Raw genomic sequence first — 21430 nt, 5'->3', positions numbered from 1 at the left:
AAGGATCAGAGCAAGTTTCGAAGGTCTGGGAAATATGACCTTAAAGCACATCCTGAGAAACCAAAATAAGGACATTGATAGCCATGCCAACAAAGCAATTGACAAACCAGTGGGCATAGTCATAGAAAACAATGAAGTTTATGAAGAAATTATTCCTTGACCCCCTCTCCCAGTATAAAAAATGAGAATGTACACCATGATTCACATGTATCAGTGTAGGCTTCCAAGTGACCCGAGATAGTTTGGCAATCAACAACAGCAGGTTTCTTCACAACAGAGACCAATAATTCAAGACTATAAACCACAAATCAATGAAGAAAGGCTGCAAAGTAGGAGTGCAGAGACTGATGAAGATCCATTGCACAAGTATCGTGGGATTCTGGAGATCAATGGCCGAGGTCTGACTTCAGTTGCAGCAGAAAAGGATCATGGAAATGTCATCGTAGCCGTTGATGGTGACAGATCAACGACCATTGGGCACTTTCTTGCATGAGAGTTAGACAATAATAAAAGGCAGGATTGTAAACCGGAATGTTATATCGGGTAGAGTTTCAGCAGTAAGTGGTTTACAAAGGGAACCACCCGATTCCACTCAATGATGGACACGTATGATGTGGGCAGTGTGAGATTACCACCTTTTCGGGAAGGTAATCTTCGCAGGATTTTCCCGCCCGATATCCTTGCCAACCGTTGGATCTATCGTGTGTGGATTGACGATGGAAGTGGGGCGTGCAAGTTGTTTGACCAGTCAGACCTGACGGAGGATTTTCTACGGTGGAGATCGAGTCTTATAAATGTTAGCTTTGAAGATCGCGCCAAGGCTACGGAAAAGCGGAATTCATTTATTACCATGTATTGTGTATATGTCGAAATTCCGAGGATAATGGTCTTTGAATATACCCGCCTTTTCAAAAGTTAAGTCTTTTTTGGAGTTCAAGTCATCTTTTGGAATGTTATCCCACATCTCAAAACCATGAAACCAGCACATTTGTTTTGAAGTTTATGGATTATGGGCGGCAAAAGTAGTTGTGGGGACTACGCTCCCATTTACGCACTACTTTTGAACCTACCCTCCTTTGATTGTACAAGGAACTAGCTTCCTTCCCCTCTTTTTTGCAATATATAAAAAGTAATTGACTGTGTTAAAAAAAAAGACTCCACCTTAGCAAAATGACTTCATCTTACATAATGTTAGACAATTAATGGATGAAGACTTATGCATAATTGTCTCTAATATTTTCATTATTTTCATTCTTAAAGGACTAGATGATTTCTTTCAAGCAATTTAAGTAAGTAGGCTTTAAATATGCTACTATTACATGCTTCTATCTATGATGCCATACTTAGTCAAGATTCTTCTAGAAATTACAATGATGCATGCTTAGTCCTTTGAACTTGTTAGCATCAATTCCTTCAAGGTCCTTACAGTTCCCTCCTTCCATCATGCTCATCATCTCCAAGGAGTCGTCATCAAGCATGATAGTTGATTTTCTATTTTCCCCCTTATCATCTTGCTTTTTAATGACAAATATAACCAAGCAAAATATACAAATATAAGAGTGTGGCTTTTATTTTGTCAATCTAAGGTTTCCATGGTTTTCTTAGAGGGAAGACTCCTAAGGTTCTCAAGTGCAAACCCTAAATTCCTTGATATTTACCTTGGAAACATCATCCCTAGGGTTTTGATGTCATATCCTAGATTTCATCCAATTCCACCCTCGCTTGTTTTTTACCAAGTCTTAGATTCTTTTTGCAAACCCTATATAACAAAAGCTAGGGTTTATATGAGGGAAGAAACCGATTAGTGTTAGGATTTTTCACTTAACTAGGGTTTTCCTATCCAAGACCTATATAGGGTTTATAATCCCTAGAAACCAAAAATATCCAACAAGGTGAAGCCTCGAAACCATAGATTCTTTTACCATTCAAAACATGCCGCAAAACCCTAGTGCATTCAAGACCCTTTATCCATAAAACAAATATACATACCTTACAAACTATTGTGCATACTTGATGAAGTGTGATTACTAGTTAGGGCACCCCTATTTCCCATGTTATCCCTCCATCTATGGTCAAACCTCCTTCATAAATCAATGACCTCCTTCTCTCTAAAAGCATATACAACTTGTTCTCCTAGAAGACACTTCCAACACCTTGTTTAGGCCTATTTGACCCTCCCAACAGTTATCTCAAAAGCTCGTCCTTGTCTTCATAGATATTTGTACCTCTCGACCCACTTCTTTGAGAAAACCAATTTCAATGTTATCATAGATCTTCCTAGAATAACCTTCTTCAACAGATGAGATGGTTGCTTCTATAATCGCCTTAGAATCCATGAACTTCTTGCGCAATAATTTGGACTAGTTCTAGAGGTTCATACTCACTATCACAACTTTCAAAAACTAGGTTGGGATCCTTCTGCCGACTTCATTCTTTCATTCTATAACTTATTCATCTTGGAAGACAAGTAACATGCTTCTTTTAGCAATCCAAACCAACTCTAATCTTATCATGATACTCTTAGGATTTCGCCCACCTATTAGGGCACCTATACCTTCTATAAGTATAGCCTAATTCAGCCATATTAGATCTCCAAAATCATGCACAATCCTCTTACTTTATCCCTTTTTTATCTGTGTTATAATCTGTTAACTCTTAGACTAAAATGAGTCTCATTTTGTGTACCTCGAACCTTTTGTGTAGGTTTTAACCCCGTACAGAAATTACCTGCATACGAATTCTAAAACACAGAAAATAAACAATGCAAGCGCATAACACATAAAACACATATACATAGAGATTTTTCCCTAGATCCCAAAATTGAGACTACCAACTTGATTTTTCATTATGTTACTTTCAATGTTACAATACATATTTATACATGTCGAACCATCCAATACCATGGACCAAAAACCATCACATCCAAAACCATGGACCGAAAACCATTGCGTCCAAAACCATGTGCGAAAATCATGCACAAAACCATAGGTAGGTCTGCCCAATCAGACCCCATAGAGTGGGGTTACCTGCACCCCTCAAACCCCTTATGACTCCCCCTGCTACGCAATCGACGCAACGAAGGAGGGGCTCCACCCCCCGGTTAACTACGTGGGCTAGTCGTGGAAAGAATATAACATAACCCAACATTCTCCCACTTGTTGTTTTCTTTCCATAGGGGGCCACAAGAGAGCTTAGTCATTTATCCAGCCCTACAATGCCCATTGTTTCTCTACACCAAGAGAACTTCTCAGAGCTCACAGATTTTATTAATGCATCTGCAGTATTCTTCAAAATGTCCACCTTTACCAGCAACACCTTTTTGTCTTCTATCATGTCCCTCACAAAGTGATACTGAACATCAATGTGCTTTGTCTTTGAATGGTAAGCAAGGTTCTTTGACAAGAAAATTGAACTTTGGCTATCACAGTCTATCCTTATAGCTCCCTATATTAACCCCATACTTGAACACAATCTCTACAACCAAACTACTTCCTTGCTTGCATGAGTGGCTACCATGTATTCTGCCTCTATAGTTGATAGTGCCACTACAGATTGTTTCTTGCTCATCCAACTGACTGCACCTCAAAATAGGTTAAACACACACCCACTTGTAGATATTCTCTGATCTAGATCTCCAACCCAGTCCACATCAACAAAGCCACGAATATCCAAAATTATGTCCAATCCTGGTTTTCCTTGGTAGCACAAACCATAATCACTAGTGCCACGCAAATACCTGAAAAACCCGCTTCACTGTTGTCCAATGCTCCTTCCCTGGTTTTGACATAAACCTGCTCAATACTCCCACTGCATGTGCAATGTATGGTCTAGTATAGACCATCACATACACCAGGCTACCGACTACACTTGCATATGGAATAGATGACATATCCTCTTCCTCTTCTTGTGTCTTGGGACACTGTTCAGTAGATAACTTTACACCTACAGGAATAGGAACCTTCACTGGTTTACTATCCTACATATTAAACCTCTGCAATATTGTCTCAACATACTTCCTTTGGTTTAACCATAGTTTCCTCTTTTCCCAATCTCTTTTAATTTCCATGCCCAAAATATAGTTTGGAGCACCAAGATCTTTCATGTCGAATTTGGAGGACAATTGGGTCTTCAAATCCTGGATAAATTCTTTGTCATTTCCAACCAACAACATATCATCCACATATAAGACCAGATAAATAACATGGTCACCAATTAATTTAAAATACACAAAGTGATCCGCTTTTCTTCTTGTGAAGCCAAGTCCCCGTATAAATGTATCAAATTTCTAATACCACATCCTTGGTGACTATTTTAACCCATATAGAGACTTCTTTAACTTGCATACCAATTCTTTCTTACCCTTCACTACAAAGCCTTCAGTTTCCTTCATGTAGATCTCCTCTTCCAAATCCCCATGAAGAAATGTTGTCTTCACATCCATCTATTCTACATCAAAATCAAAAGTAGCAACAACAGATAAGAGTAATCTAATAGAAGCTACCTTTGCAACAGGAGAAGAAATATCACCAAAATCAATTCCTGGCACTTGGGAATAACCTTTTTCTACCAACCGAGCTTTGTATTTCTCCACCTTTCCTTTAGCATTTGTCTTCTTCTTGAATACCCATTTGCTACCAATGGGTTTCCTTCCAGTCGGCAACTCGACCAGATCCCAAGCCTCATTTTTGTGCAAAGATGCCATTTAATCAACCATGGCCTCTCTCCAGAGTTTTCTATCCTCTAAATCTACTGCTTCCTTCACAGTTATAGGATCATCATTAGTAATAGATAAAGAAAATTTTGAACAAAAAGTAGATGGACTATACCTTTCTGGTTGCCTTGTTTCTTGAACTTATCTTCTCACACCCGGAGTTTGTGGCTCTTCATCTTCTGGTTCCTCCTCTATTGTAGAGTCTGATTCTTCCTCCTTTAGCTCAAACTCTATCTTCTCAGGTTCCTTTGGTTGGAATTCATGTTTAATAACATCTTTCACCTCTCTGAACACCACATCTCGGTTGTACACAACCTTCCTTGTTACTGGGTTCCAAAGCTTATAACCCTTTAAACCATCCTTATACCCAATAAAGGTGCACTTTTCAGATTTACTATCCACCTTGGTTCGTTTCTCCTTTGGAACATGTACATATGCATCACATCCAAATACCCTCAGATGTGAAAGAGAGGGTTTCTTACCAGTCCATACCTCTTGTGGAGTCTTATCCTCCAATGCTGATGAAGGTGATCTATTGACCAGGTAACATGCTGTCTCCATCACCTCTGCCCAAAATTCCTGTCCTAACCCGACACCACTGAGCATGCTTCTTGCCCTTTCCACCAATGTCTTGTTTATTCTTTCTGCAACTCCATTTTGCTGAGGTGCATATGGAGTAGTCTTTTTCCATGCTATACCACACTTCTTACAGAATTCTTCAAATTCCTTACTGCAAAACTCTTCACCGTTACCTGTCCTCAACACCTTTATCTTCTTCTCTGTCTGGTTTTCCACCAGAGCCTTAAATTCTTTAAACCTGTCAAAGACTTCAGGTTTCTTCTAAAGGAAATATATCCATGTATTCCTTGATAAGTCATCTATAAATGATACATAGTACACAGAATTACCCAGTGATGGAACCTTCATAGGTCCAAACACATCAGTGTGCACAAGCTCTAATATCTGTTTCATCCTCTTACCACCAGAGGGGAAACTCACCCGATTTTTCTTCCCATATACACAATTTTCACAGAAATCAAAATCTAGAGAGCTATTACTCATACCTTCAACCATACCTTTACCATGAAGTATTCGAAGGCCCTTCTCTTCAATATTTCCAAGCCTTTGATGCCATAACATGGTCTTCTCTCGAGAGACCACTAGATTTTCTACTCCACTTTCACGAACCACAAAACTATTGCACCCATCAACAACAGTGATACCTTGTAGCTTGTATAGAGTTCCAATCCGAAGTCCCTGCATCAATACCAGTTCCCCCCGAACATTCTTGCAGGTATCCTTCTCGAACACTATTTTTACACCTGCATGATTTAGCTTGCTTATAGAAATCAAATTTCTGGCTAATGCAGGAATATGGAGAACACCCAGAAGTGTTCTAACCCTTCCAGCTTGCAACTTCAACTTTACTTTTCCATGACCAATGAATTTAGCCTTCCTATCATCCCCTAAGAAGATATCACCACCATCATATTTATCATAATCACATAACCACTCTCTATGGGGAGTGAAGTGAAAGGATGCACCTGAGTCAATCAACCATGCCTCATGATCTAAATGTGTACTTGAAGAAGCCAAGTACACATCCCCACCTTCATTTGAGGTGGTTTTCACCTCTGCAAAAGAAGCATCATTAGATCCCTTTCCTTTGTCAGGAGCTTTAGATTTACAGTCCCTTTTGTAGTGCCCTTCCTTTTCGTATTTCCAACACACCACCTTTACAGGTTTTCCTAGAGATTTAGATCTCCCTCTAGATTTAGATCTTCCACTCGATGACTTATTTTTATTTCTGTTCTGGGACCGTCCTCGTATAGACAAGGCATCACCATTCTGGCTCTCCATATTTTTCCGCCTCATCTCCTCCTTCAGCAAGGATGATACTATTTCATCAAACTGCAAGGCAGTTGCATTGCTACCTATTGCAATAACCATACTATCCGATGAATCTGGTAGAGAACACAACAAACTAATGCACTTATCTTCATCTGAAATTTTGATATCAACAGACGATAACTGACTTACCACAATATTAAACACATTCGGATGCTCTGTCACCGAGTCTCCATCTTTCATCCACAGGTTATATAGCTTTTTCCGTAGGAACAGTTTATTCACCAGAAACTTAGATTGGTACAAAGTCCGTAACTTGTCCCACAAAGCCTTCACCGTAGTTTATTCACCAGAGACTTAGATTGGTACAAAGTCCCTAACTTGTCCCACAATGTCATGATTTTTTTTGCAAAAACAACTAAAAATTTCATTATAACACATATTTGGAAATCCCTTAAAAAACAAACATTTTAGGATGAAAAACAAGAATAAAAATAAGATAACTTGAACAATGCATACTTGGGACAATAGAAAATTTTAAGTGTAAAAAATATGCCTTAAAAATGATGATTTTCAAAATTCGCATGCAAATCACAAGCATTTAAAAAAAAATTATCTACACTCAATACATTAAAAAATTTAAAGTGTCAAAAATAGGCCCTCTAAAATAATAGGTTGATGTTGCATCAACTCCTTTCAAGATCAATATAAAAATCACTAACATTTAAAAAAAATGTTCATACTTGATACATAAAAAAATTTAAAGTGTTAAAAATATGCTTCAAAAAAAAGGGTTGATGTTGTATCAACACTTTTCAAAATCAACATGAAAATCACTTACATTTAAAAAAAATGTTCATGAGAAAATTTAAAGTGCCATAAATATGCTCCAAAAAAAATGTGTATTCTGAATCACCTCTTTTCAAAATCAGGTAATTGTTTGCTACCTCAAAAAAACAAGTGCTAGGTAATTTTATTGATTGATCGATAACTATGTTGCTTGCATTAGTTGCATTTGATGTTAAAATTGGGGTTATAGATTATTAAAAAAAAATCAAGATATATTTAGCAATACCTAAAGGGACACTATTAAGAATTAATTAGCTATCAAAAGTTGTGATACCTAGAATTAAAGTGAATTAGATGTGAAGAACCAATCCTCTTGCAAAGTCAAAATTAATCCTTGACAAGATCGTTTCCCTTCTTCATCGTCAACTAATTACTAGTAGACAATTACATATATTCAAAATTACTACTAGATAATTGCGTACAACAATGTATTCAAAATATTTATAAGAGGAAAAGATATATTTATAAAAAATCAAAACAAATCAAAATATTCTTGAAAGAGATGTGATAATTGTTTGGATGTAAAGATTTTATAAATTCGCCCACTCATTAAAAAAATCAAAAAAGAATTATTTCTTGACTTTGCAAAATAGACTATAGATAAAAAAGAATCATCAAAATATTCTTGAAGGAAATAAATTATTTCAAATATTAACAAAGAAACAAAGTATTCCAAGAGTAATACAGTAAATTTGTTATGAAACCAGCTCAAGAAAAGATAGAAAAGTTAGATCAACGCCTTAGAATTTAGCCTCTTTTAGGGGGCAACCTCCTTTACATTACATAAATGAACAATTCTTGGATGATTCAAATGACAAAACCTCCTTTCTATATATAGGAGTCTAAGGAGTCACAATATAACCCATCGACCTAACAATAATAATATAAAGCCACCAAAAAAACAATAGAGGGATTCTATGGGGCATGGTAATAAAAATATGGGGACAATAGGGGCACAACAATATTAATAAGGGCTACAACTACAATAGCAATGGGGTAATCACTAGTATTATAGGGACCTAACATGCCCCTATCCTTCAAAAAAGTGTTGTCCTCAATGCTTGAGTAGTTCTGGATGGTTTTGTATAAAATTCTCATCCTCCCATGTGGAATCTCCAGCAGATAAGTTCTTCCACTTGATGAGATACTCTGAAATTGATCGATTTCGTAGCTGTCAAGTTTTTGTTTCTGTGACTGCTTCCGGTTCCAATATAATTTTTCCTTCCTTGTCAAGTTCTGGCAACATTGTTTGAACTGGGAGCTTGTCACCTATAACCTTCTTTAAACATGAAACATGGAAAAATGGGTGCACTCGAGATGCTGCAGGAAGCTCCAATTTGTATGCCATAGTACCAATCTTTTGCAACACCTTGTACGGACCATAATACTTTGGTGATAATTTATTATCCTTCTTAGCTTGCTTGAGGGACATTTGTTTATATGGTTGTAGCCGTAGGAATACCCAATCGCCTACATCAAAACTTCTTTCACTGCGATGTTGATCTGCCTATTGTTTCATTCTATTCTGTGCCAACACGAGGTTATCCTTTAAGAGTTGGAGGACTTGTTGTTGATGTTCGATGTGATGTTCCACTGCTTGAACCTTATAATTTTCTCTTAAATATGATGTGATGGATGGTGGTTGATATCCATAAAGTGCCACGATGACCTATTTGGAGCAGCGAAACCCTAGAATCCAAAGCTCTAATACCAAATGTTATGAAACCAGCTCAAGAAAAGATAGAAAATATAGATCAACGCCTTAGAATTAAACCTCTTCGAGGGGGCAACCTCCTTTACATTACATAAATGAACAATTCTTGGATGATTCAAATGACAAAACCTCCTTTCTATATATAGGAGCCTAAGGAGTCACAATATAACCCAACCGACCTAGCAATAATAATATAAAGCCACAAAAATAACAATAGAGGGATTCTATGGGGCACAGTAATAAAAATATGGGGACAATAGGGGCACAACAATATTAATAAGGGGTACAACTACAATAGCAATGGGGTAATCACTAGTATTATAGGGACCTAACAAAATTATTAAGACTACTCATCAAGATATATTTAGTAATACCTAGAGGGACACTATTAGAATTAATTAGATGTCAGAAATTGTGATACCTAAAATTAAATTAAATAGGCGTGTAATATCAATCCCCTTGCAAACTATTGAAAGGAATGACTCTTTTCTTCATCACCAACTAATTATTAATAGACAATTACATACACATATAAAAATTTAATATAACAATTGTAATATTCACAAACGCTACCATCCAAATCCAAACATGTAAGCAGACAAACCATTCAAAGCATTCAAACAGAGATGTACAAACCATTCAAGGCAAGCAACACAAACTAAATTAGAGAAGAGAATGATATGGTCATGCCAAGAAAAGAAAACATAATGCGAATTTTGAAGTTAATCTCAAACATACATAATAATGATAATAAAGAAATGTGAGATTGTTGCCTTCAACTGGAACCAACTTATATACATCTAACACTGGATCTATCATGTGCCAAGAGGGATCAAATTCCTTGAGGTGCAAACCTTTCCTCAAGTTGTACATTCCAAAAAGAAGGTTTTCACCTCGAGGGATTTGATCCCTCTCAGCGCATGATAGATCTAATGTTAGATGGATCTAAGTTGGTTCTAACAAAATCATGTTTTTGACATCGTCAATGAATTTTTTTTTATATAAGTAGATATTTAAGTTTTTTTATTTTATTTTATCAAACCACTGCTATTAATTCGCAGAAATATTACATAAGATTTTGAAGAAACACCCTTCTCTCTCGGCCTCATTCTAACTAGATTTGTTGGTTAGGAGAGATAAATGAACACTGATATCCAACTACCAAAAACTATAGCGAGTCCATATAAAGAACATAGAAAGTATCCAAAATACAAAATGAATACATATATAGCCAATCGTTATCATTGATTCTGGGGAGGAGTTGGAGCTTATCTGACATTAAGATGGTCTGGGGGTCTAGGGCCCCCACGTACATGAAACTCTAGTTGATCAATCATGCCCTCAATTAGGTCCAACCTTTCATGAATACGCCTTTGAATCCTCATGTCCAGCATTTCCCATTTATAGTTTTGTAAGTCATTCATAAAGGTGATTACCTCATTCCGGTCAACATATATTTGTTACCCTAGTTTCACCAGGAGTGCAGTTACTTTCTGCAATTGTCTTTCAATTGACTACAAAGTAGGAGGCTCACTCACAATAATAGGTGTTGGTAAATTTTCTTATGCCAATTCACCTTCAAAACCCGTGTCCACACATTTAATCATCGTCTACTACACCCACCCTACCACCGCAACCTGCCAGTTCCCTGTGGAGAACCCCACCATGCCAAGATCTTATTATAGGTGTTGGTAAATTTTCTTATGCCAATTCACCTTCAAAACCCGTGTCCACACATTTATTCATCGTCTACTACACCCACCCTGCCACCGCAACCCACCAGTTCCCCATGGAGAACCCCACCACGCCAAGATCTTTGCGCGCGACATTTTGAACCGGTCACATTTTCACCATGGGGTGCCTTAAGAAAACACCATGTCATCGCTAGTGAGCTTGATTATGGGGATTTGAACCTTGAATCTTATGAGTTTCATGATTTACATAATACTTCATAACATGGTGTTTCCCAACTACAATGCCCTCTTAAGCTACAAATATTTTAAAATTATTATTTTAATGTATAATAAATTATTTATTATTAATAGTGTTTTTTTATAATTTTTTAAATAATATTAATATTATTTAAATATTTTTCTAAATATAAAAATGATATCGATAACAAAAATATATATAAATATCTAAATAATGTTTTTTAATAAATATATATAAATATCTATGTAATATTTTTTAATAAATATTTAATATTTTATAAAAACAATATTTAAAATAATATAAATATGATATATATTTAATTGGAAATTATTAAAATATTTATTTAATTAATTTTATTTGCAATAATATATATAAATATCTAAATAATTCTTTTTAATAAATACGAATCACGCTGCGTGACAAAAGTATTATAATTTGATGAGAAAAATCTTCTCAAAAACTTGATATAGATAAAAAAAAAAAACTTAAATTCAACCAATAATTAATACTTTATAAAAATAATATAAATATGATATATATTTAATTGGAAATAATTATATATTTATTTGGAAATGATGAAAAAACTTATTTAATTAATTTTATTTACCACAATAATTTTTTTAATTTGAATTTTTATTTCTAAGACTCCTCTTCTTTATTGTAGAATTTGAAAATTTGGGAGAATTATAATTTCAGGAGGAATCATCTCCAACTTATTACAGATCTCGAATATCTACACCCTTACCCTTTTTCAAACCCCCATTCAGAGACGAATATTTACACCTCTCCTTTCCGCTTTCCGCTGTTGCAAACTTTCATCGGCGACCTTTGTACTATTTATCTGGACTATATTGTTTTTTTTCTTTAATTTTAATGTTTAGTTCATCTTAGACTTTATATTCACATTTTCATATTGGCTTTTTCTTAGTTTCATAGACTTTTTAGATTCTTGTTGATTAGACTAGAAAGAAAATAAAGAAAACCCTCCACTCATCCTTCTCCTAGTTACATTTGTGTCGGGACCTCTCCACGACGTCCAAATTTTGAGGAAAGAGCTAACTAGCCATTTCTAGGGTATTTAATGCCCGGGGATATGCACGTCGGTTAACGCGATAACACCCAAAAGCCAAGTTTTGGCATTAACTAATATTTTGGCTTTCGCGTGTTATCGGGCTAAGCTGCGTGCATATCCCAAAACATTAAATACCATAAAAATAGCTAATTAGCTCTTTCCAAACTTTAAAGTCTCCATTGATAATTACATCTCCTCCCAGGCCTCTGCTTCGTCTTCACGACGCCGAGACTTTGGCGGTCTCCGTCAAGAATTACACGCCAGAGACTTTGGAGTGTAAATAATTACAACTTTGACGTACCCTTCCCAAGCCTCAATTCTGTCTCAGCACGTCAGAGACTTTGGATGTATATTTAAAAATAAAATATAAATATAAAACAAAAAAAATAAAAAAATAAATAAAATATTTAAATTTTATATATTTTAAAATATTGCACATAAAAAATTTAAATAAATTATTAGAAAATTTATATTAATTAATTTATGTGAATAGAAATTATATATATTTATATATAAAAAGAAAATATTTTAATACTGTACAAAATAAAGAAAACCCTCCCTCATCCAATTACAATTGTGTCCGCCCCGCCACGATGGAGTTTCCGTAAATAATTACAACTTTGACCTACCCTTCCCAAGCCTCCATTTTGTCTCAGCACGCACAGACTTTGGGGGTTTTGGTCACTAATTACTTTTCTTCTCATCCCTCCAATAATCACAGGAAGGGAGGTATAACTACATCTTTTGTTTTCCTTCGTGAAGCGTTTTCGGGCACATTAATTTGACTATTGTTGTGGTTCAAACTTGAATTTATATTTAGTTATACTATTCTTTTGGTTCAAACTTGAAAAGATGTAGAGGGAGGTATAACTACTCTTTTGTTTTCCTTCGTGGAAGCGTTTTCGGGCACATTAATTTTACTATTGTTGTGGTTCAAACTTGAATTTATATTTTTTATTGAAAAAAAATATTTTTTTAATAAAAAATATAACTTCAAGTTTGAATCAAAATAATAGTTATATATATAAAATTCAAAATTAACAAAATATTTATATTATTTATTTTTATGGAATATAAATTGAGTTTACTTTGAGTAATTAGGTGAAATAATTGTTAGTCTTAAAAGATTAAATTTTGTAAGTTAACATGTTGACGCTCTAGAATAGAGTAATTATGTTGTGCTATTAAGTGAGTATACTAAATGCTCAAAATTCTATTGCCTCAAAGGTTTGCTCAATATGTGATTTTGTGCTCAATTTGTAGTTGACATGTGTTCCTCTTAAAATAAAAATACAATATTTTCTATAGAGGAAAGCAATCTCAGTTATAATAGAAAACAAAAACACATGTTTAGTTACTTTTAATTGGAAGCATTACAAAACATCAATAATCCCAACCTCACTACCCTCACTCAACCTTTTGTTAATATTACATCCCAAATCCCAACCTCACTACCCTCACTCAACCTTTTGTTAATATTACATCCCAATGTGGTAAATTATTTCACTCACACTTAATCATAAGACGTAACATAATTCCTTATCAACTTTAGAAAGATATAAAATAATTAAAAGTAAAAGAAAGTGTGAATAAAATATTTAAGCCTTATACATTCTAAAATATATGATGCAAGGATTTAAATAAATTGTTATATATATATATATATATATACAATATTTTAATGTTGTACAAAATAAAATATTCAATGTCCAGAGAAATAAGTAATCAAAAGTTGAAAAATAAAATTAAAAATATCAAATAATTCCTAATAAGAATAATAAGGAGATGTGTAATTCATTCAATTTTTAATATAAAAATAATATGTGACATTTAAAAATATTTATAATAATAAACAAATTTATTTATTTATTTTTATTTTTATTATTATTTTTATTATTTTATTTTATTTTATTTTTTTATTTTGACTTTGATTGATTTATTTATTTATTTATTTTTAATTAGAGTGTTAATTTTCTCATTTTTTTTAACTTATAAGATCCTTTCGTACTAACTTTCTTTTAATTTTATAAATATTCCCCCCTTTCAATTATATATATATATATATATATATATATATATATATATATATATATATTATTTATGCATAAGGTCCTTTACATAACTAACTTTCCAATTAAATTCTAATCAACTTAAACCTTTTAAATATTTCTCTAACTCACCTAGCATCCTATTAATATTACTTTATTTTATTCTGATATTATAATGCCCTTTATATAACTAATTAACTTATAATTTTTATAATATTTTTTAACTAAATACCCATTAAAATTTTATATATTTATATATTGATCCCAGAGATTACTAATTAAATTAATAAAATAATTTTGACCCCGATCCTAGAGTCAAACTAGCCGTTGGTCAAGTTAGCCGTTGGAGGCTTTGCTCAGACTATTTAACTTGTCCTGACGATGAACCACACTAGTTGGTTCGAAACGCGTCGACAAATGGTATTCCATGTGATTTTCGCCGAAAAATCTCTCACAAATTTAATGTGGGTTATTCATAAAATATTTTAATATCCAAGATCAAGTAATATTGACATAGACTTAAAAATATATTAATAACCAAAAAATTAATGTGGACAATGTAGTCTATAGATAAAATGTCTCGATACACATGTTATGCAAAATATTTTAATGTCAACTATGTATATATTATATATTGTTTAATTTTTTATTTTTTTTTCTGTATATGTCCTGTAAAAAAACAACAAAAAATAAATTTTATGGATAAAATGTTTGAAGTAGTCTCACTATTTTACATTTTCATATTTTTTAGGTGTATATATATTTTTGCCAATTTTCCATGAAATCCAATAATTTTTCTTTGTACTAACGAGTTTAATATATCATTCAAAAATAGAATTTAAACAATGAAAAAATACACATTATATATATAGAGAGAAAACCAAATTCATTAAGATCTATGAAACGATGTAACTTTTTTCATATTTTACATTCTAAAAGAGGTTTGCATTGAAGAGATGTATCCCTCTCACATGTTAAAGGCTCTTCTTACAAAAATAATTATGTCTTTTGTTATTACATCATTATCTTTCTCCATTTGATAGATACATGAATCAAATGACAATCATGAAGACCGAAACTAGTTACATTTTCCAACACTAAGGGCATCTCAGTCGTCAAAATCAGCCTAGGACACACCAACCATTAGCATGGATGAATTTTTGTCCACAAAGTTTCGAACCGGTGACCTAACTTGTGGCTTGAATAGCCACCACCTAGGGGCATCTAAGCCATCAAAATCACCTAGGGATTGAACCTAGACCATGTTACACCAACCCTTACCATCACTAGATCTTCACGCATGAGGTTTTGAAGTGGTGAATTTTTCCCCACGAAGTGCCTTAATAGAACACCCTAGATCTTTGCCTGAGAGGTTTTGAACTGATCACATTTTTACCATGAGGTGCCTTAACAAAACACCATGTCATCGCTAGTGAGCTTGATTATGGGGATTTGAACCTTGAATCTTATAAATTTCATCGTTTACATGATACTTCATAAAATTGTGTTTCTCAACTACACTGCCCTGTTAAACTACAAATATTTTAAAATTAGTATTTCAATATATAATAAATTATTTATAATTAATAGCGTTTTTTTATAAATTTTTAAATAATATTAATATTATGTAAATATTTTTTTTTAAATATAAAAATGATATCCATAACAAAAAATATATATAAATATCTAAATAATATTTTTTAATAAATACTTAATAAATATATATAAATATCTAAATAATTTTTTTAATAAATATGAACCACACCGAGACTTTGGCGGTCTCCGTCAAGAATTACACGCCAGAGACTTTGGAGTTTTGGTCACTAATTACGCCTCTCATCGCTCCAATAATCACTTTTAGCACACCAGAGACTTTGGGGTTTTGGTCACTAATTACACCACTCATCTTTCTAATTATGTGGGGTTTTGGTCGCTAATTACACCACTCAACCCTCTGTACAGTTTTCTTCACCACGCAGAAAACTTGGCGGAAACTTTGGAACCCGTGGAGAATTAAACCTATTCCTTCCAACAATCACAGAAGCGGATGAATAAGTACACCACTTCGTCTTCAGCGGTCTCCGTCAAGAATTACACCTCCTCTCATCCTTCCAATAAGCGGACGAATAATTTGTGTCCGACCCGCCGAAACTCTGGACTCTCCGTAAATAATTAGGCCGATAGGCCTTCCTTTGAAAGGGACCTTTCGTCGTCCTTCTCCTTCTGACGCTGACACCTGGCGAACTTCCTCTTTGTTCAGGAAACGACTAGATGCTGACACCTGGCGAACTTCGTCTTTGTTCAGGAAACGACTACCTCATTACATGCATATCGGCCTCTCTGCAAAGAGCTGCTCCAATTTACATATCTTTTTTGGCTCCCTGAGCTTTCTTACAATTCTTCGTTCTTCGTTGCAGGAAATGACCTTCAATGAATATCTCAGAATCCAGAGGCTCACTTGAGCATAATCAGGATCAAATTCGTAAACCTGCTGGACTCCTTCATGAGGCTCGGCGTGCCCTCCATCGCGGCGATCTGTGGGCACGCTGCGGGGGGGTTTTTATACTGGCCTTAGCACACGACTACAGGTTTATGAAGGCGGATAGATCTGTCCTCTACATGAGTGAGCTCGACCTTGGGATGAAGCTTCCCAAGAGTCTCATGGCCGTCGTGCGGAGCAAGCTATTGCCCGCAGCCAGCAGGGATGTGGTATTAGGTGCCCGCAAGTTTAGTTCCCAGACGGCTCTGTAGGGCCGGATCGTGGATTCTGTTTATGCGGACTCGGCTCAGGCATTGGATGCCGCCGTTAGTGAAGCCCAGAAATTGGCTAGTAGGGGCTGGACGAAGGATATTTACAGTGAACTCAGGTTGGGAGTTTTCCCTGGCGTTGTTGAAGAGCTCGATACCCATCGGGAGCCGTATATTTTCCCCGCTTCTGCCAAGCTCTGATGATTGGGGTGTAGGTTTCCATTTGTGCGTGTGGGGTTAGTGGTTCGAAGCCCACTGTAACCATGGATTTTGAGTTCGATTGCTGTGAATACGAATGGGTTGGTCTTAATAATTTGGGGCTTCTCAGACTCCCGCAATTGTTTGCCGACAGGTAGTGCGGAGATGCATTAGTGTCTGCAATATAATATTTGTTCCTGTTTTTACACCATTGCTAGCATTTTTTAATGTCATACATTGATATTGATATGAAAATACAATGACATCAATAGAAAGTTCAAGTTCTGCTTAGAAAAACACCGATATTCTTAAGGTAGAGTTATCGTGTGGTCTATTTCTCCCATAGTTTGCTAATTATGATTTCTTGAAACTTTGGTGATGGTCTGCCATGCCAGCATCTTTTCTGCTGAGCCAAAACCCATCGGCAATTTCATCAAGGATAAAGCTTAGGCAAGTTCTTTCTGGGTTGTTGTTTTACTTATTTAATTAAATAACTAAATCCTGTTTTGACCGGGGAGGGCACAAACCTCTACACATTTTTTTTAATTGTTTGCATTACAATTAGAATATTCGTCTAAGAACGCCAAACCTTCATGGATGCTCTGCGATGCCAAGACTCAACAGCAATTTCATTATATATAAGGTTAGGCAAGTTTTTCCTCGGGTGGTTCCTTTCAGTAGTTAAACCTTTTGTTTTGACTGGAGAGGCGACGCACATCTACACAATTTCCATGTTAAAATCAGACTTTTTTGTCTAAGATCAGTGACCAAAGAGTATCTATTTCATCAAAGTTGAACTTTCGTGGATGTCCTGCCATGCCACCATCTTCATTGCTAAACCAAGACCCATCAGTGGTTTCATATAATTTAACGTTAAGAAAGTTCTTTCTGCTGTGTCAATTTTTTTAGTACTTAAACCTTTGTTTTGACTAGAGATGGCACACATATTTACACAATTCTGTTTTACAATCAAACTATTTTTTTCTGAGAATTTTCTTTTCGCAAGGGAAGAAACATTTTTTTAATTCAAAATAGGATAAAGAACACTCTCTTCAGGGGCACTGGGCACATTACAAATGTTTATAAGAAACAGGCATATTGTTCCTTGTCCAATATTACTGTGACCAACGGTATCTATTTCATCAAAGTTAAACCTTTGTGGATGGTCTTCCATGCCACCATCTTCATCGCTGACCCTACACCCACCAGCAGTTTCATAAAATTTAAAGGTTAGGCAAGTTCTTGCTGGGGTGGTTTTTTTAAGTTGTTATAACTTTGTTTTTTGAGTGGAGAGGATACAACTATGTACACAGATTCTGTGTTACTATCAGAGAATTGTTATCTTCAGAGTTTCATAGAATTTAAAGGTTAGGCAAGTTCTTGCTGGGGTGGCTTTTTGAAGTTGTTATAACTTTGTATTTTTGACTGGAGAGGATACAACTCTTCCATGCCACCATCTTCATCGCTGACCCTACACCCACCAGCAGTTTCATAAAATTTAAAGGTTAGGCAAGTTCTTGCTGGGGTGGTTTTTTTAAGTTGTTATAACTTTGTTTTTTGAGTGGAGAGGATACAACTATGTACACAGATTCTGTGTTACTATCAGAGAATTGTTATCTTCAGAGTTTCATAGAATTTAAAGGTTAGGCAAGTTCTTGCTGGGGTGGCTTTTTGAAGTTGTTATAACTTTGTATTTTTTACTGGAGAGGATACAACTATGTACACAAATTATGTGTTACAATCAGAGTATTGTTATCTTCAGAATGAGTTTCATAGAATTTAAAGGTTAGGCAAGTTCTTGCTGGGGTGGTTTTTTTTAAGTTGTTATAACTTTGTTTTTTTGGCTGGAGAGGATACAACTATGTACACAAATTTTGTGTTACAATCAAAGTATTGTTATCTTCAAACTGCAACTTAAGGGTATGTATTTCATCAATGTGATACGTGACTTGTTAGGACAGAATGAATCCATTGAGTTTTGAGCCTGGGTCATCATCAGTGCAAGTGCTATGACTTGCCAGGTGCTTCGACAAACATGGTCTGAGGGGCCGTACAGTACTACACAGAGCTGACTTCGTTTGGCTTAGATGCTAGGTTCGAGGGGCATCTTTTGCCAAAATCACTTGGAAGTTGGGACTTGCACCTGGCCTTACCTCTTTGAAGATTGTGCAATCTGAGAGGTGCAGATCACAGTGAGAAGAAAGTAAGGTCCCGGAGGGGCTTGCGCTTCCTAGTGCAAGGAAGTGGTTAGATTAATAGGTTGATTGAGATGAATCAGGAGAAGCAGGAGCATAATGATATCTTGATTAAGATGAATGAGGAGCTGCAGGAGCAGAATGCTCGTCTGATTAAGCTTAATCAGGAGCTGCAGGAGCGGATTGCTTGTCTTGAGTCTAAACAGGAGCTGAAGGCATAGAACCCTGTTAGACAGATTATACACTGTTGACAAGACCAGTGATCCAAGGCCCTGTTGGAAAACATCACTTTAGGTTTTGAATCATTTTTCTATTCGAAGAAAAACCCCCTTCATGAATGATTTCAATAAATTGCAAGCCCATTCAATCATTTGAGAGTCAATTCAGTCCAGTTGCAGTCTCTGCAAGAACATACAATTTGGATACTTAAACCAGAAATCCAGAATGTATTTTTTCTTCTTTTTTCATGGATCTACCCTTTATTATCACTATCCTTTAAAGGGCTTCCCTCTAGTTGTTCACACCTGTTTACATTTTGTCTTCCCTATTTCTGATAACATACATATTAGGAAATGTGAATGTGCTTTCCTAGGTTTGACAAGATACTTAGAAATTAGAATAAGAGTGTACATAACTTACAGGCAGAAATTTTTTCTTTTAGTAGTTGAAATTTGAAATTTAAGGCTCTTTGGTTGGGATGGTGCTAATATTAATGCACTAGAATAGAACCTTAGGCACATCAGGCTTGTCATCTCCAGCTGAGGTTAATCTTTTTGTTGTGTTGGTAATGTAAGCATGCATGTGGAAGCAAATCCGTACTAATGGACACAACAAATTGGACCATAGCAATATGTCAAGCTTCAAGGTGAGAACAGGAAAGCTTATATTCAAAAGAAACTAATTGGAACAGATGTGAAGTCTAGAATCTTTGATATAAATATTATCCGCATATTTGCAATTCTATGATTTTTCAATGAATGTGTTTGAGATTCATGCTATCTGTTAATTTTCAGACCATGGTAAGCAAATACTGCACTTAGAAAGAATAATTTACATCTTAAGTAGCTGAAAATTTGAAAGCTTCAATCAAAACAACAGATCTAAGGATGTTAATCTACAAACACATATTGCTGAGAATTCAAACAGCAAATACACAGATCTGACTCTCAATCATGTTTATCTCCTATTGAATACTGAAGGGTGAAATACATTGCAATAGCTCAAAACAAAAACTTGCTAACCAACGTAGTGTTGCTCCCTGCATCTCCATTTAAGTTTTCAGAAGAGGAAGAAGAGGGAAGATACAGTGTATCTGGTTAACCAGTGTGTGTCCTATGCCATAGCACAAAAGACGCTCACCCTAAACTCCAATAACAGTGAATCATCATGCATGGAAACGGCTGCCAGGGATTGTGTGCCCAACTGCAGATGAAAAATTCGATGCATGCATGTACTAAATCCTTGAACTTAAAATAAAATGTTGCATGGTCTCCTTGGGATTTGTGCCACTCCTAGATTCTAGAATAGTCGACTTATAATGCAAGTGCTCTGTTCTAAATAAGGAAATTGCACCTAAATTGGAATCTAACTGATTTAAAACTGAACTAGACTGAATCTGAATTGGAGACCGAACTAGACTCTAGAGAGTGGCACATGCATGCACCCACCTAACTCATCCCAACGTATATGTGCCAACCCTCCCTCTACTCTTTCTGCTGCATCATCGAGCTGCCAAAGCACTGAATGACTGACATTAGTGCACCCTCCAGCTTCTATACGGATCTGCTGCTGTATTTGCTAATTGAGTGAGCCCTGGTACTTCGGAGAAGACTAGCTAAGCTAATACAACTAAAATTCTAACAGGATGTGCTGCTGTATTTGCTGATTGTGTGAGCCCTGGTATTTCGGAGAAGACTGACTAAGCTAGCACAGGTAAAAATCTGACAGGATGTACTATGTTCATTCTTTGACTGTTGTCAGGAAAACATGTTTCATTTTATATTTTACTGTTCACATATCATTAGGTAACATGACTCCGGCTTGCAGTGCTTGTTGAATGCATTCAAAGGTGTAACAGTGCATTACGCAGTGCACATGATTCCTTGATGTAAAGTA

At 35.4% G+C, this 21430-nt stretch overlaps 1 pseudogene; it reads left to right on the top strand.

Moving 5' to 3' along the window:
• The first annotated feature begins 598 nt into the window (after positions 1-598).
• Positions 599-17326, top strand: LOC149149977 (enoyl-CoA delta isomerase 1, peroxisomal-like; annotated as a pseudogene).
• The last annotated feature ends 4104 nt before the right edge of the window (positions 17327-21430 follow it).

Source organism: Pinus tabuliformis, chromosome 9 (assembly GCF_031772625.1).
Source record: "Pinus tabuliformis cultivar Carrire ecotype Pingquan chromosome 9, CPIR1, whole genome shotgun sequence".
NCBI lineage: Eukaryota > Viridiplantae > Streptophyta > Pinopsida > Pinales > Pinaceae > Pinus > Pinus tabuliformis.
Note: the sequence above shows the minus strand (reverse complement) of the source record. Positions and strands in the feature narration are given on the sequence as shown.